General features: G+C 44.4%; 1 protein-coding gene across 1 annotated transcript in view; it reads right to left on the bottom strand.

Moving 5' to 3' along the window:
• The window catches only part of UNC119 (unc-119 lipid binding chaperone), a 488,580-nt gene that overhangs the window by 151,135 nt on the left and 318,870 nt on the right, over window positions 1-18,575 (bottom strand). The window lies entirely within an intron of this gene.

Raw genomic sequence — 18,575 nt, forward strand, 5'->3', positions numbered from 1 at the left:
CTAGATTGTCAGTACCCTAACTTCACATTTGAGGTGAGTCACCTTTAAAAGCACTACACTAACAGCCTTGCTGTGCAGTCCGTTCAGCATGGCCTTTCTTTTATTCTTACATTTTTAAACATTCAATTAGCCACATTTTCAAGAAAATACATTAAGTGGACAATACCACTGTATTAAACCCTTTAAATGAGAATGATAGTGAAAATGCACCCTCTAATAGGATATGCACCAGCAGTGCACTTTTAAGAATTCCTGGAGCCTTCTCATCACGCTCTGTGGGTCCCAGAGGCCGCTCATTACGAGCTATCACAGTGGACAGATCACTGTTCGGGAGTCATTTCTACCCAAACCTTTATAAGGGTGCGTGCGGATGATGGGCACTAGGGAGGTTTATAGATTCAGAGAGCATACCCACGCACCTATGACTGACGACCAGCATTACAAGTATGTCACTTTTAATTCTCTGTCACTGGATTCTCTTTTACATACATAAATAGAAGAGAGGAGCAATTTTAATACTCAGCCCTGGAGGAAGAACCCAAGGCAAAGGTGGAAAAAAGATCAAGCCTATCCAAAGAGACTGTGCCGGTAGGCTCATGCCACTATGTATTTGCCCCTGGAATCGATATAATATTACATAGCAAAGGTATGAGCCATTCTCCAGATCGAGGATGTACAGATTTTCAAGATAGGAACACTACTATTTAAACGACAGAAGCTGCCTCGCCTTAAGTGGAGTGAGCTTTTAGTTTGCCAGGCAATAACTTGTTAGCATTCTGATAACGTGATAATACATGACACCACCAAACTAGCCATAGTTTGCCTCCATGACAATAGATCTTTGCAAACAGTCCGCAAATTAATTAATAGATGTTTGGCTGTCCGAGCCCCTTGGTCTTATCTAATTATTACATAAGTGATCCTTTTACATCCAACACATCCTTGGCTTTTCTGCCGTGGAGGAAAAGTCTGGAAAGAAAGTTAGAAGTGAGATGGTTTAAGTATTGTTGAAATCATAAGTTCTTACTCACTTTTGGCCGTTTCATCCTCCTTGCTGCACGCTCTGCACGCCCTGGTGGGACAGGAGTCCCAGGGCCAACTCTCCCTGCGCTAGGCATTCCCGCGAGGGGTCCAACATCGCGGAAGGGGACTACAGGTCCCAGAACCCTCTGCTGCTGCCGCAGGTGCTGCCGTGAGGGGGAGGCGCTCGTCATCGCGCTTATAGCACTGCCTCTCCCACCGTGGTGCGGGACGTAGCCCGGACGAAGCCCAGACCAAGGGCGGGCCCGTCTGGGGCCATAAGAGGCTGGGCTGGCCCACCCCACTGACATTGACCATCAGGCACTCACCTCATTTACCCAGCCTTATGGTAACGTGAAGTCATTTGTAACTACTTGTCTGCCATTGCGTTGTCTTGTGGCTTTGTAGTTGGGCGACTTGATTCTGCTATTACAAAATGAGTAAACACAGAGCAGTAGCCGGGACTTTAGGTGCATTTATCATGAGGGCAGAGTCCTTGTTAACACACGAAATTGAAAGGACCGAGAGCCGGTTGTCTCTGGACCCTGCTACGCTACAGTCCCGCCTATCACTAGGTGGTCTGACAGTGTAACATACTTAACCCCACAAAATACATCGCCAGCGAAGATTTGTCTTGCTTCCTCAAATTCGCCTCCGTTAAACTTGGATGCATCTAACACGGCTGTCCCAGGTGTGCCCTGAATTAACACTAGGGCGCAGGCTGCAAAGTCCCAAAGGAATGTCAAATTAAATCCTCAACCCGCCAAAAAGAAGAAAAATTTCAGAACATCTAAGACTAAAACTAAATCAAAAAAGGTTGTCAATCTGTTAGCAATGCAACTGACCACGTGGCTATTTTTACTAACTCTGTAGGTATCCAGACAGATGCTACTTCCAATCCTTCCTGTAACAAGATCAATGCAGACATTGTTGGAGATGCTGCTTTTGCAGGGTCTGCAATGAAAGTCTTTGAAACTACACTGGCTAATATTAAGGAGGTGAGTGACACGAATATTAACCTACTTTGGGGGAAACTAAAGCGCATGGACTCTGTAATGGACAACCTAAGTGGCAGTAAGGTGAACTATGTTGCCAATGATGTTGGGGACGACTCCTATCATTTCTGTGGCTAACAAACACGGGTCTGACCTACAATTGATGAGTTCTGTTCCACATAAAGATACTTATTTTGTTAACCCTCGCACAACTTGTCGTAACTCAAATGAACTCCTTGTGCTGAACCCCACTCTTGAGAAGAGGAACAGACAAGATATGCCTCGAGTGTATAATGCAAATAATTTAAACTCAGATCGAGGACGTAATCACTATAATCAGTCACAGCCTGGTACCCCTGTAAATGACTCAAGCAGGGATACTACCGACTGCCTTAGGAGTGCCCGTTTGAGACCAAATACTGATGTCCTGAGCCTACCCCCGGCCTCAAGTCCTTATGTGTTGGTCTTGGCCGGCGTTCCTAATCTTGCTGGGGGCTAGAGGGAGTCCAGGGCAGACCTCCGCAATAAATCTGTAGACTGGCTATGTAAACACAAAGGATTTCACACTTCTGACATGAATGAAATCCTTATGGCCAGAAGAGTAGGGTGGGTTGGCCACTCAGCCAAGAACATAAGCGGCGACTGTATTGTTCCTAATTTCCGCAGACCTCATATGGTTCGCCGTTTATTACGTATTCGTGAGCAATTATTCATACAAAGCCCCTGCATCTATGCGCTCCCCCTAGGTTATTTTTACAAACCATCATTTATACCCATTAGGGATGCTCACGCACAGCTTCTGGTAACTAATGGGTGTCATGCACTTTCCAGTTTAGACGCCCAGGACTGACAAACATTGATGGTCGATCAGCAGCACCATATGGAGGACTCCCCAGGTATTACACTCACAGCTCATAATGATAAGCAACTTTTAACTAGGGCCAATGCTAGAACCGACTTGAGTATTTTAAGTTGGAATGTAGCAGGGCTACACTTTAGGCTTGGTGACCGGGACTGGCTGCGTCTAATAAAGGAACAAGACGTAGTCATGTTCCAAGAGACCTGGGCCACTCACGACCTATATATTGAAGGGTTCCATTGTTTTAGCATAGCAGCCGCCAGCTCCAAATCGGCCTGACCATCGGGGGGCCTATTTATTGGGATTAACGTTGCTGCTGGAGGGAGCTTTAAGGTTTTACTAACCAATAGTCGCAACTATCAAGTCGTGTTTTACAGAAGGAGATTTTTTTATTTGGTAAATTTTTATAATAATGATTTTCATTCCATCCCCAACAGGAATTTTATCGAGCTTTTTTATTTTATTTCCAATCTAGATTGCCAGCAATGCTCGAATGGGTCTATTGGGATTCTTTTGGGTGGAGATTTTAATGCGAAACTCACTGATATGCAACATGATGTGGAGACATGTAATTTAGGTCCCCCCTTTCGCAGGGGTGTAGAGCTGGTCGCGTTCTTGAGCTCACATAACTTGGCTAATGTTATGGATTTGGTGGGTTCCCTACATGTCATTAACCACCAACTACCAACATTTAGAGGAAGGGGCTGTTCTTCAACCATAGACTTTATCTTCATTTTCCCCCTTCTTGAGGATCAACTAACGGCCGCAGAGGTCATTGCTATGAAACACGGGGACCATAATCCTATTAAAATAGTATTGAGATTGCCACCCCGGCCCGTGTTTTCTTCTGAATGTGGGGCTAAAAATCTAATGCCTTCAACTGATAACTTAAAATTAACATGGAGGGGTGCTGACAGTGGCGAACTGTTTAAGTCACTAGTGAAGGACAACATGCACCTTATTAATTCTTGCCTGTCATTTCAAACCCCACACCAGAGGTAGTCCATGACTTTTCTAAACTTTGTTTGGCTACTAAAACCCTCCTGTCGAAACCCGTTCCCCTGGTAAAACATGATCCTAGATGGTTCGATCGCGAGTGTTCAGAGGCCAACAGGAACCTGCGCAAGATTTTGTCATCTAATCCAAGGTGCGCTTTAGTATAAAAACACCGATCACCAATCGGAAAGGAGCACTCCTAAATGAACGCTGGGAAGCCCTAACACTGGCTGCCACTAACAAAAAGGGTAACATATTTTGGTCTGCTGTAAGGGATGTGCGATCTATGGGTCAGCTATTAACCCCCATTAGCTGCACCATTTCTAGTGAGTCTTGGGAAAATCATTTTTCAAAAATCTATGCCTCCCCCTCACCAGAGACAGATCAGCATGAATTTGGCCCACTGACCAATATACAGATAACCAGATTTGAAGTAGAAGAAGCTATCCATCAGAGCTTTGGGAACAAAGCCCCTGGCCCAGATGGGCTACCAATAGATTTAATAAAATGGAAACCAGACTTCTGGGCCCTGCTCCTTTTGGACGTTTTTAATAACTTAACATACGCTTCATTACCCGATACGTGGGCTAAGAGTATTATTGCTCCAATTTTTAAAAAGGGGGACCGGTCTCAGCCTAGCAACTATAGGCCGATCTCATTGATTGATAATACTCTAAAAATATTGGGAAGAGTTTTATATAACAAGATTTTAGGATGGTCAGAGGAAAATGGCATTTTAGAGCCCTGTCAGTTAGGCTTCCGTAGTAAGGTTGGCACAAACTAACAATGTCTAAACCTCAACCTGGTAATCAGGAAATATACCATTGCACGGAACTCTCCAGTCTATTTGGCCTTTATGGATTCGTCCTCAGCATTTGACCTGGTCAATAGGTCAAAGCTCTGGACTATCCTTTTGGCTTACGGGCTGGATGAGCGTTTGGTACATTTCTTAGCGTACCTCCACAAAGATCTTCAGGCCCAGGTGAGGATCGGTAGTGGTGGAGAGCTCTCGGGAGCCATTAAGGTAGGAAGGGGGGTCAGACAGGGTTGTGTCTTGGCCCCCCTCCTTTTTTTTATTTACATTAATGGGCTGAATACATCGTTAAAATCCATGACCCAAGACGTTCCTATAATTAATTGGAAAACTCTTCCTGTGATATTATACGCAGATGATGTGGTCCTCATAGGCAGAACCCCGAATTCTCTGCATATCCTAGTACAGACCTTTGTCAAGCACATAGATAGTTTGGACCTATGCGTTAATCAAAAAAAATCATTCTAAATGTCCTGTGGCCCTGGGAAACGCCAGCTAAGTTCTATTGTCGTGGGTAGCCAGAAAGTGACAAGCACCTGCATATGCACATTACCCTACCTTGGGTTGGTCTTTGCTGCGAACGGCTCCTGGACTAAGCATCTTACCCACTCCAGGAGCAAGTTCTCAAAGGCCATCAACTCAATCCTTAGCCTCCCTCGCCCAAAGACCACTGGTGCTATTTTAGCTATTCAAATTCTTTTAAAATTGCAATGTGTCCCAGTAGCCACATACGGGGCTGAGATTTGGGGCATTGCAAACAGTTCCTGCATTCAGTAGGAAGAAAATAGGTTCTGCAGGAAACTGTTGGGCATCCCAATCTTTACTTCACAACACATTTGCACAGGGAACTCAATCTAAATTCTATAATGGACTTTATACGTGCCCGACCAGCTCTTTTTTGGTTATCAATTTGGAAGAATCAGGCTGCCTCTTTAACCAGAGAGATTATTACTGATTGTGTTAAGTGTGAGAAAGGGATGGATATCCCTTGGCTGTCTGGAGTGTACCAAAGCTTGTGCAGTGTTAACAAAGACTGCATCTTCTTAAACCCTAGCACAGCCGAAACCCTGAATAAAAAAAGATTAGAGGTGCCGTCTATTCGCTATATAATACAGAAAAGATCGGCATGGAATCTAAGAAACCATCTGTTCGTAGATATATGTCCACAGAACAGTATCGCCATCCTCTACCTATTTATCTCACCTTACCTATGAGTCATTGGGAAAGGAGCCTTTTATTTCGTCTAAGAGCAGGAATTGTCAAATTTGTACTATGCTTCCCTCTTGGTTACCATCCCAACCTTGATTACGTACCATGTCCTTGTGATGGGGTGAGTGGCCAATCAATTTTACATTTTTTGCAAACATTATATGAAATATATTAAGTGGCTTTTACACTCATTTTTTAAAAAGAGGAGGCCCATTAGTTTGGATACTGCCTTTTCGTGCATACTCACTCTGGTTGATGAAGAGTTGGTTTTTCGCATAAGCACATTTCTGAGAATCGCCACTCGAGCACGTAAGACAATGTCCAATCCCTGAGCTTTTTAATTATACATGAACATTTCTGTATAATCACTGGATGAATTGGTATTTTATATAATTGTAATCTATCACCAATGAATTTTTTCATTTCATCTTATCTAATTTGCTATAATGTCGTGTTTTATATAATTGTAATTCATTTATTACCAATGTATTTTTACTCTCCACTTGTTATCCAATTTGATATGACGCTGTGCTTTTATGGATACCAAGTTATCCGAATAAAGTTTATGAACTGAACTCAAATCATAAATTACTTTGGGTAGAAAGAAGAAGTAGAAGTTCTTAAAGAGGCTTTATCGTGGTGGAAATCCAAGTACGATTCTTCACTTGAAGCTTCTGGCAGACATAAAAGTCTACTTTCCATGAAAGATGTTGAAGATCTGCTTTGTGCACAGGTTTGAGACTGAGTTCCTATCAATTTGAAAAGGACCATATTCAGTTCCTGGGGAAAAAGATCTCCTAACTGGGGGGAAATACTTCCTTATGCCTTCAAGGAAATCTTTAATCACTGGTAGAGCGAATAAAATATGCCTCTGTGAAGTACTCTTCTTGTAAGCACTGATGTCAGCCAAGTGCACTGCAGAGACTATGACTGAGTAAGGCTTTGGTTCCTGAAACAGAAATACAGGCTCCAATTAGGCAGGTTTATATTTCTTGGGGAGACGTAGAGGAGCTGATTTTAAAGTGGCTGGAGTTAGGAATTCCGCTTCCGCAAGCTCAGTGAAGCGCACAACAGTTATACATTAATCCTATAAAAATATAAAACAATGCTCCAGTGCCCCTACTGTGGGTGAAAGAAGGCTGCTTCTGGGCCCTATGACCTCTGTGTGGTCCACCTTTGTATCTCTCAGCTGCTGGCTTCCTTAAAGCTACAGTGTATGCTGAATTGAGCTGGTGCACTATTTACCTGACAGGCACCTTTCCTTCATTTATTTTATAGTTAGAAAAGATTCTTCCAAGTTATTTGACTATATAGCACATTTCTACCGTAAATGCTGCAATGTGGTTTATGTTTTATTTAAAATACTGTAGTGTTTAACAGAAATACAAAGTTAAAGCTGGCCTGTCAAACCCTTATGGAGGTGGCACTAGAATGTTCAATACTGTGATTATGTATCCTTGATAAAGGTCAAGCGGGATCAAAACACGTTGGGTGTTTGCCTGACACTCCGATTTATTAAATAAATGGAGAAACAATCTGAAATTGAGAGCGCAACTCGTTTTTCGGTTATGTCAAGTAAAAAAAGCCGGGAGAGATTGCAGTGGCGTGGTCCTGCCGCTTGAGTCTTCCATCACCAAATAAAGAATAGGGCCATAACTGCCAGAGACTGTGGGATCAACTGGAGATCTATATATCACTGTGTTCAGTGATCTTCTATCACCGAGGCAGCCACAAAAGAATGTCAAACATTTCAGGTAGTTAAAACACTTAAACCGGGCACAGCAGGATGCAAGATAGTTGCTTTTACTGCCAATATCCGTGCACCAAACCAAAACAGGACACCAATTTGTTTTGGCTGGCGCCTTTCGACTGGGCAACCAGTATCCCAACACTACAGTGATTTATAAACAGTCCTATCATTGCACTGCCCCCCATCACATGAGCTGGTTTGTTACCTTCACTTCACCATGAACCATACTTAAGCGCCATGTTGGAAATGTGGTCATGATCACCAAGCACATACATGGTACACGTAAAGAATCAGAATTAATCTATTTTTGGACACGGATCCACTGTATATACACATCATATACTTCATATGTTGGAGCATCAATTTGTAATCCCAACTTTAAGGTAGAACAATCACTAATTGCTTACACAGAAACAAACATTCAAATTGTGCAGTGGGTCATCGATTCATTTTGACAAAGATGATTAAAGACCGTAATATCGGATCATTCCACCTAGAAGAACAAGTTACTTACCTTCGGTAGCGCTTTTTCTGCTTGATACAGTATCTGCCTGTGGATTCCTCACTTTTTGAATACCCCCTGCGCCAGCATTCCCCGGAAATTCTTTTCCTAGCTCTCCCACGTCGACGTCGACGTCATAATAGCACGGCTCCGCGCGCAACTCCGTACGACATCATCGGAGCCATAAGAAGACCTTGTCGGCGTGCAGACGTCAGTTCCACCCATTTTTTCCATGCCCTCAAGGCAAACGGGTGGACCGACAACATTTTCACACATATACACAGTATACAAAATATATATACAAATGCAAGTACACATAGCATTATCAATAATAGTATGGAAAAAGGCCAACAAACCAAGCATTTTCCAGTAACAAACCGTAAGCATGAAAAAGACATTAAAAACATCCATGTCAAACAGTTATAGCATTTTTGGTAGAAACAGGTGGACAACGGGGAGGTGAGTGGGACAGTGAGGAATCCACAGGCAGATACTGTATCCACCAGAAAAAGCGTTACCGAAGGTAAGTAACTTGTTCTTCTGATGGATACATCTGCCTGTGGATTCCTCACCTTTTGAATAGAATCCCAAAGCTGTGCCTCTCCCGGAGGAGAGTGTCCACCTGACTAGACCAAAAAATCTTGCAAAACAGAACGTGCAAAATGGCCGTCCCTCCTAACCTCCGAATCCAAGCAGTAATGCTTCGCAAAGGTATGGAGGGAGGCCCAAGTTGCTGCCTTACAAATATCAACAACAGGAACACCTCTAGCCAAGCAGAAGAAGATGACTTCGCTCTGGTAGAGTGAGCTCTGATACCTTCAGGCGGGTCCTTCTTTGGCTAGAGCATAGCAGATCTTGATACACAAGATGATCCATCTGGAAAGAGTTCGCTTGCGTACAGCTCTTCCTTTCATACGACCAATGTAGCCCACGAACAGCTGATCATCCAGCCTTAACTCCCTGGTCGTGTCCAGGTAAAAACTGACCACCCTCTTTAGGTCCAAGCGATGAAGTCTCTCCTCCTCCTTGGAAGGGTGAGGGGGAGGATAGAAGGTAGGTAAGGTAATGGACTGTCCCAAATGGAAAGGAGTAACCACTTTAGGAAGGAAAGCAGCCCTGGTCCTAAGAACCAATTTATCTGCATGAATGGTCAAGAATGGAGGCTTAGAACTAGGAGCCTGAAGCTCACTTACCCTCCTGGCCGAGGTAATAGCAATCAAGAAAACCGTTTTAAAAGAGGGAGGCCTCAAAGGACAACTATGAAGAGGCTCAAATGGAGAACCCATTACAAAAGTAAGAACAAGATTTAAATCCCACTGAGGCATAATAAACGGAGTAGGAGGAAACTTGTTAAGGCCCTTAATGAACCTCATCACTACAGGAGATTTGAACAAAGACGGCTGGTCCGGCAAACAAATAAAAGCCGACAAATAACCTTTAACTGTAGCAACAGCACAACCCTGCTGGGCTAAGGAAAGAGAGAAACTCAGCACATCAGACAAACGAGCCTTTAAAGGATCAATGGTCCTCTCTTCACACCACTTTATACATTTGGACCACCTGGAGGAATACACAGATTTGGTGGAGTGTCTCCTGGATGATAGAAATGACATCCACCACATCCGGTGGGAGAGAGAAGGAACTCAGGTTGCCCCGTTCAATCTCCAGGCATGAAGGTGCAGGCTCTGGAGGTGGGGGTGTAGAACCTGCACCTGCGATTGTGAGAGGAGGTCTGCACTGAAAGGGAGACGGAGCAGAGGGTGCGATGAGAGGTGAAGCAGATAAGTGTACCACACCCTTCTTGGCCAATCCAGAGCGATCAATATAACTTGGGCCCGGTCTTGGCGAATCTTCCTCAGAACCCGAGGAATCAAGGGTATGGGAGGAAACGCGTAAAGGAGTTGCGAGCTCCAATCTAATTGAAACGCTTCCCCCAGCGCTCTCTGCATCGGATCCTGAAGACTGCAGAACAACAGACAGTGTGCGTTCTAAGAGTGGCAAACAGGTCCAACCGAGGAGACCCCCACATCTCGAAGATGTGATGGACCACCTCCGGATGAAGCCGCCACTCGTGTTTGGCAGAGTAATGCCGACTGAGACTGTCCGCACAAACATTCAACACACCGGCTAGATGATTTGCAAACACACACATCTGATGACCCTGAGCCCAGGACCAGCCTCTCGGCACAGACGATACGACCCCACCCCTCCTTGTTTGTTGATGTACCACATCGCGGTAGTGTTGTCCGGCAGGACCTGAACTGACTGACCACGAAGGGAAGGAAGAAAAGCCTTTAGTGCCAAACGTATCGCCCGCAATTCTAGAAGGTTGATGTGAAGCAACCTTTCCTCCGGAGACCAAAGACCTTTGACCTCCAGATCCCCCAGATGAGCACCCCACCCTAGAGTGGAGGCATCCATAATCACTGTGGCCACCGACGGAGGAGGCTGAAAGGGCTTTCCTTGAGACAGGTTGCCCTGCACACTCCACCATGTTAGCTCCGCTGCAGCGTCTCTGGAGATTTGACCTTCTCCCCGAGATCCCGTGCGCTCTATAAAAGCCATTTTAACATAACATAACATAACATCTCCTTTGTGTTGATACCACTGCACGCGGAGGCACCACTGGAGTGCCCTTGTGTGCCAGCGTGCATGACTGACCAACAGTATGCAGGAAGCGAACAGACAGAGCAGGCGTAGGACCTTCAGGACTGGAACAACCGCTCCATCCTAAAACAAAGGAATCATCTCCTGAATGTTGAAAATTCTCTGCAGAGGCGGGAAAGCCTGACATACAGTAGTGTCCAATATTGCCACTATGAACAGGTAGCGCTGAGAAGGCCCACAGGTGATATTTGGGTACATTTATCAAAGAACCCAAGTTGAACAACAGTTGCGTTGTTGTCTGCAAATGGCTCAACACCATCTCCGGAGACTTGGCTTTCAACAGCCAGTCGTCCAGATCGGGGAAAACAGGACCCCTGACCTACTGAGATGTGCCGCTACCACCGCCATCACCTTCGTGAAGACTCGAGGTGGGGAAGTCAGACCGAACGGGAGGATCGCAAACTGGTAATGTTGCGACCCTACCGTAAACCAGAGATACTTCCGATGCGACTTCAGGATGGGAAGATGAAAATACGCATCCTGGAAATCGATGGACACCATCCAGCCTTCCCGTTGCAGCGCAAGAAGAACCTTAGCTAAGGTCAACCTTTTGAACTTTTCCTGCCTGAGGTAAAGATACAAATACCTGAGGTCCAGGATCGGCCTCAACCGACTGTCCTTTTTGGGTATCAGGAAATACCGGGAGTAGCACCCCTGACCCCTTTCCTGCTCTGTAACCACCTCTATCGCACCTTTCTGCAGCAAGGCAAGAACCTCCTGCTGCAAAAGCAGCAAATGGTCCTGGCGAGAAGGGTAAGGAGGAGAAAACTCTATAAAAGGGAGGGTGTACCCATTCTCAACAAGATTCAAAACCCAACGGTCAATCTTGTAGAAAATGGGACACCCGACCCCCTAGAGGACCAACATGCTCTAAGATGGGGGATCTAGAGCTGCTTTCCTGTGGCACCAACGGTGGGGGGGGAGAGGGGGGGAGAAGAGGAAGAGGAGGACTGCTGCCGAGCGGCTCCTCGAAGACCGCCTCTATTGTTACCCCTGTACGACTTGTACAAAGGGTTCTGCTGCTGAGTCTGCTGAGGTTGCTTGGGGCACAAAAGGAAGCCGCCCTTCCAAATCCTAAATACTGCTTGTAGCCGTACCCTCTAGACGTAGTTTGAAGGCCCAGAGATCTTGTAGTCGCGGTTATCTTTAAAGCGCAGTAAAGCAGAGTCCGCCTTTGTGCCAAACAGCCTCGTACCAACAAAGGGCAAATCCAACAGAGTTGCTTGAACATCCGGTGAAAATCTAGAAGATCTTAGCCAAGCTTGTCTCCTCATCGCAACAGAAGAACCCATTACTCGGGACACCAAGTCAGCAGTGTCCAAACCTGACTGGATAACCTGACGGGCAGCCGCCTGAGAGTCTGAAATAGCTTCAAGAAAATTAATCCAATCATCCTCGGGTAGTTTGGGGCCGACTGTTTAACAGAGTCCATAAGGGCAATTTCAAGGCCATACTTGCAGAGGAAAACACGGTCTTAGCTGCCTGCTCCACCTTCTTAGAATCCCTATGCCCCGGGATGGTAGGGAAGGAACCAGATGACTGTTTGGAGCAAGAAGCTTGAACCACCAAGCCTTCAGGTGATGGGTGAGTAGACAGAAAAGCCGGATCCCCAGGAGCTGGCCTGCACCTCCTCGCAATGGACCTGGAAAAAGACAGAGCAGTCAAGGGCCTTTGCCAAACTTCTCAAATAGGTTCTGTCAAAGCCTCATTGAAGGGCAGAAGAGGCTCACTTACTGAAGATGTATGGAGAACCTCAGTTAAAATATTAGATTTAATTTCAGTTGAAGGCAGCTGCAGGTCTAGCAACTCAGCGGCTTTCCTTACGACTACATGATAAGGAGCAATATCCTGTGAGATCCCAGCCTTTGGTGAGGAGAGTTCCCATTCTGGGTTAGTATCAACCCACTGGCCTCTTGTAGGCCCTCAAATTCGTCAACAGAGTCGATAATCTCTCCCTCCTCCTGCCTATATTCTTCCTCTTCAAGCAGTCTCTGTGCATCCCTCCTGGAGCGCTGCTTCAGGATTGGCGTCGGCTGTGCCAGACGTGGCGCTGGTGACGACGGAACCGGCGTCGAAGGAGGACCTGCAGGATCAAGCATCGGCGCCAATCGAATCCGTGGCGGCACCGAATCGACAACAGATGGAGTCCGAGGATTTGGAATGAAAGACCTCGGCGCCGTACAATGCCAAGCCGGAGCCGTCGGCATAAAAGGCATGAAAGGCGCCTGGGCGTATTGATGGGGAACACCCAAACTAAAGGCCAACGGATCCCGAAGGCGCACCGGTAGGATGGGAGGCCCTGGCGAACATACCAAACATCGCATTTAAAAAATGCGTAGGATCCGTTCCAGGACCCGTAAAAGGAGGATAAGAATCTGTACCTTCCTGAACAGGATCTACCTAAGGCCGAACTGGAGGCCGCAGAGAAGGTGAAGACGGCGCCCGCACGGGCGAAGCCACATGAACAGGAGAAGACTCCCTGAGGGTCGGAGACCTCCTGAGTGTCGCAGTACCTTTAGGCATCGAACAGCCCCTCGATGCCAGCGACCTCGGAGCCGGTGAGTGGATCGGAGTCGCCTGCGGAGAAGGAGAAGGTGATGGAGACACAAGGTCCTTTCTCCGAGGCCACTGAGCTGGTGAAGGCGACCTCGAAGCCTTGCTCTTCGAAGAGCGACGTCGAGAACTATGTCTCTTCTTCGACTTCTTGTGCTTCTTAGATCTTGAAGTGTACGAGGTCGACGACTTTGAGCGTTTACGACCCCTCTTCTCGTTCTTTGCTTTAGCCATGAAAAGTTTCGCCTCACGTTCTTTTAAAACCTTAGGATTCATTTTCCTGCAGCACAAAAACCCTTCGACGTCGTGTTCGGAAGACAAAAACCAAAGGTAATCATCGTGGGGATCAGTCATCGACATGCAACCGCCACACTCCCTGCAGGGCTTGAATCCAGACTTCTTAGAAGTAGCCATTTCTCAAGATACTCGAAGAAACAAAGTAATCACTAAGAAAATGGAGAGTTCCAAAAAAAACGTTCTGCGTCGATGACACGGAAAAAAGGGAACTGACGTCAGCACGTCAAAGAGCTCTTCTTAGGGCTCTGATGACGTCATATGGAGTCGCATGTGAAGCCATGCTATTATGACGTCCTCGTCGACGTGGGAGCGCTAGGAAAATAATTTCTGCGGAATGCTGGCGCAGGGGGTATTCAAAAGGAGAGGAATCCACAGGCAGATGTATCCATCAGAATAAAGAGGATATCACATTGCCAACACAGCCTGACGATGGAATGCATACTGCCAATGTGTATCTATTAACTTGATGGCATAATCATCAAAGTCATATCATGATTAGAAAGTGCGAAATTAAGTTCATTAGCAGCAATAACAATTATATAAAGTGTTCATATGCAAATCATAAGATGCACCATTACTGAGTTGGGTATCATAATACCACATTCACTAATACAGGTCCCTGTACGTACATTGCATTCAATTAATTTCCATGCTATGGGATGGCAAGGTCTTGTCCCAGACCACTTTAGTTAAAGTCTGAGACAAACAGATATATTTAAAATTTCAAAGAGCCAACCTAGACTTCCATTTCTGTGCAAATTGCAATGACCATCTATTCGGGCATTAATAAAACGGTATGAAAAAATGTCAATAAGCAAATGAATACATTATTATAACCATGCAACAGTCATATCCATAAAAAGCGTCCAAGTGCAAGATCACAAAGTGCTAGTGTGAGATTTAGGTCTATAATAGCCCCCTCTTTGAAGGTGTAATAGGTCTGAAAATGTGTCTAAGGTACCCCACAGGATCTCAAGTAAACAGCAGTATACTCTGGAAGTAGCAGCAATTGTCAAGTAAAGGAATGGTTGCCTAGGAGATGCAGATTTCCAAGTTTGTTATGGGGCACTAAAACATACAAATGCCCATATGTCAATATCTCTGCATCTACGTTCCAAATCAAATCTAGGCGATATGCTGCCCTGGGTAAGGATCCCCTGTGAAACTTCGTAGACAATGTATTAAACTATGGGAGACCCTTACAGATACACGAAAACTATACTCATGTCTCTCACAATTAATAACCAAGATGAAACTCGGCATAAAAAAATCCAGTGCATCAAAATCACCCAATAATGGTCCCCAGAAAAGTGCAGAAGTTTCAATGCAGTGCAATATAAAACCTTCTCTGGCTTCAGTGCAAATCACAAAGTGCGTACAGTGATGAATAAAACAATCATCATCATACACTAATCAACATAAATATGAATATAAAGGGAAACTTCATCTTTTTGTCTAATCCAGCAATAGATATATAAGGATGTGTGAAGGACATCACAATTAATAAATGCTAGGGTGCACTCAAAATAGCTCTCTAAGGCGTCCATGGGCACATGACTGGCCGAGTCACCCATGGTCAGCATGACTCATCATCCACAATTTTAAACATTAGGAAGTCCTGTCATCACATGCGGACATGTAACTCCACATCCAGATCGTGGCCCCAGTGTTGCTCAGTTTCCAGCAGAATGATGATATTAGATTTGCATCTACGTAGTTCAAGTTCCTGATCTCCCTTGCGTGGAGGTGCCTTCATATGATTGATCTCAAAGTATCGCAAACAACTGTCATCCCCTCTATATACCTCCCAGAAACATTTAGCCATAGGATAGTTTCTGTCCTGATTCTTTATAGCACTCACATGTTGTAAAATGCTCATTTTCATTTTGCTCTCATTTTGCAGTCACATTCAAGTACGTCAGGGCTTGAAAAATCATTAAAATGTTACTAGACCTAACTGTAATGTACTAGACCCTTGAAATGGTCTCAAATTGTGTGATCCTAGGCAAATATTTTGTCTTGTGGAGCAGCCTTCCCTTATTATCAGATAAGAGAGCACCTTCAAATATGCCAGTTCACTATTTCGGCTGTACAAAAAAGCTTTATTTACTAGACTAAATGTTTGCTCCACGTATATCAAAATTCGAGCCCATATATAGGGTACACATGATCCCTGGCTTGCCTCTTGTTTCACTAATAGCATTGTCATCTGGGCAGGAGCAGTAATAATTCCCAGTTCATGTTTAAAAACTCACTTTTCATAAATAGATCACTAAAGCACGATGTGGTAGTGCATGGTCATATCCACAGACAGCATGTTATCCATTGAACTGGCTACAAAACTTTACCACTAACATGTAGCTTCACTGATAATAGCGTATGAACAATGTTTGGAAATTGGGTTTCAGTAAAAATATTTAAAATTTGTACATCATCAAGTACAGTTCTCCAATTTGTTTTGATCCTATCAAAATATTTTTTCACAACAAAATTACAAACATGTGTCTTCATAACTAGTGAAAAATATTTGAAATGTTTGAACAGTTCACTTCGCTATTTCAGTGTTGTGTTAGAAAAAAAGCCTGCCATCCTACAGCCTTTCATTTCACATGCTTTTCACAGTTCAGTTGTCACACAGCTCACTTTACAAAATCCTCTAACTTCAGTCACAGAAAGAAAAATAAATATAGGAAGACAAACTGACTTTTGACCTCTGTCTCGGAAAGCCAGCAAATGTGACAAGATTTGAAGGCATCTTCATTGCTCTTTCACTTTGTGAGCAGTAAAGATGCATTTAAATCTTGTTATGTCACATTTGCTGGCTTTCAGAGCCAGAGGTCAAAAGTCAGAGGTCAAAAGTCAGTTTGTCTTCCTATATTTTTTTTTTCTTTCTGTGACTCTCGTCAGAAAGGGTGCGAAGTCCCTAAAAATAGCTTGTCCTGATTAAATTTTGCTCAACAATGCGAGTGGATTTTTCAAGCCCAGGACTTGTAGAAAGTCAAAGTTGCACGTTATTTGCAGTTATATAGCATTTGGCCCTCAAATGCTTCAAATGTATTCCTGTTCACGCCATATGCACAAGCCTTACAATGATCAAATTTCCAGAACCCCAGATGTTTCTTAGCAAGCCAATTCAACTTATCATTTATGAACATCCTTCTCGTTTAAATGTCACCTAGCAATCTGGCTTCGATAGGTCATTTGTGGATGTTGACCACTTTTAGTTTGGATGTGTTTGTTTTCAGTGTTGGAGGGAATGCCAATTTTGTGTGAACAAAGATCTTATCAAATGATGCTCATTATTATATTCTAAAAAGAAACCAATCTGGGATAGATCCAGGCCAGTGTCTCTTGTGCTTTAGAAGGTCCACTATTGCCATGAAGAATAGAACTGCAAGCAGGATCTTTGCAAAAGATACGCCTGTTGTTCAAATCATCCTTAACATCCAAAAGCACATCCAGAAATTCTCCATTGAGCCATTAATAGGATGTTATATTCATTGCAGTTGAGTTCCTGGATGAATTCCTGTAGTTAAGTCTCCTCTCCATCCCATATTAAAAACAGGTCATCAATAAAACGCACCCAAATAAGAACTTTATTCATGAGGTGGGCAAATGCCACCTCCTTCTCCCACGATCCCATGCATGGATTAGCGTACGTGGGAGCAAAGGAGGCATCCATAGAAGTTTCCTGTCTCTAAATAAACCTTGTGGTCAAATAGAAAGGCATTGTGGGTAAGGCTACTTCAACATCGTGATGGTCATCTGGGTGTGCTGTGCATAGTTCAGAGGGCGGGCTCTCAAAGAATACTTGCAGGCCTCTTCGCCACAGTCATGTCTGATGGATGTATATAGTGAGGTCACATCCATGGTAGCTACAATGCACGTGTTGCGCCACGGGGCGTTCTGGATTTTGCAGAAGAAGTCATGGGTGTCCTGAATATATATATCTATATATATAAAATACCAAAGGTTAACATGACATTATATTTAGGGGAACCTGTCAGTGAAAATGATACCATTTTAAACTCAAAACTACTGACATTCACCAGTTATAGTTTGCAAAAGTTAACTATAATTTGCACACTTCCAATCTGGTAATTCCTAGTGTTAAAACTGTCCTATTGCGGTGGGGGGCAGAGAGGGGAAGAAGTTTTGTGGCAGGCACTGCTAGCCTATGGAACTCTCTTCCTCTGACACTCAAGAATGAAAGCAAGCTTCATGGCATTTCGCTAATATTGACTGCCACTTTTGAAACATTTTGTGCACCCAAACATTTTATTCCACGTGTGCTTTTAAATGAATGCAAAGATGGTTCGAAACGCTACTACAGCATAATTTTCAGTTTGCCAGAATCTGCATTGTGAACACTGATGCATTGTGGAACCTGTGGTGCCTGCTGATGTCACATGACGTAACTGGAGCACTGGCAAGCTATACATGTTTCCCACCTGTGAACAAGGCGTAAGAACGCTGAAACGCGTAAGGAGCTAAGTGGCAAAAAGGGAATTAAATGCCCGATTCATTCTCAAACCACATATATATATATAGAATACCAAAGGTTAACATGACATTATATTTAGGGGAACCCGTCAGTGAAAAGGATACCATTTTAAACTCAAAACCACTGACATTCACCAGTTATAGTTTGCAAAAGTTAACTATAATTTGCACACTTCCAATCTGGTAATTCCTAGTGCTAAAACTGCCCTATTGCGGTGGGGGGCAGAGAGGGGAAGAAGTTTTGTGGCAGGCACTGCTAGCCTATGGAACTCTCTTCCCCCGACACGCAAGAAGGAAAGCAATCTTCTGGCATTCCGCAAACTCTTAAAAACTTGGCTTTTTAACAACTAGCCCAAATGCGCCTATCCCACATCCTCTCTCTGGTTAGGCAATTCAGCCGCATCCTCGCA

The sequence above is a fragment of the Triturus cristatus genome, chromosome 3_2, assembly GCF_964204655.1.
Source record: "Triturus cristatus chromosome 3_2, aTriCri1.1, whole genome shotgun sequence".
In the NCBI taxonomy this organism is placed as follows: domain Eukaryota; kingdom Metazoa; phylum Chordata; class Amphibia; order Caudata; family Salamandridae; genus Triturus; species Triturus cristatus.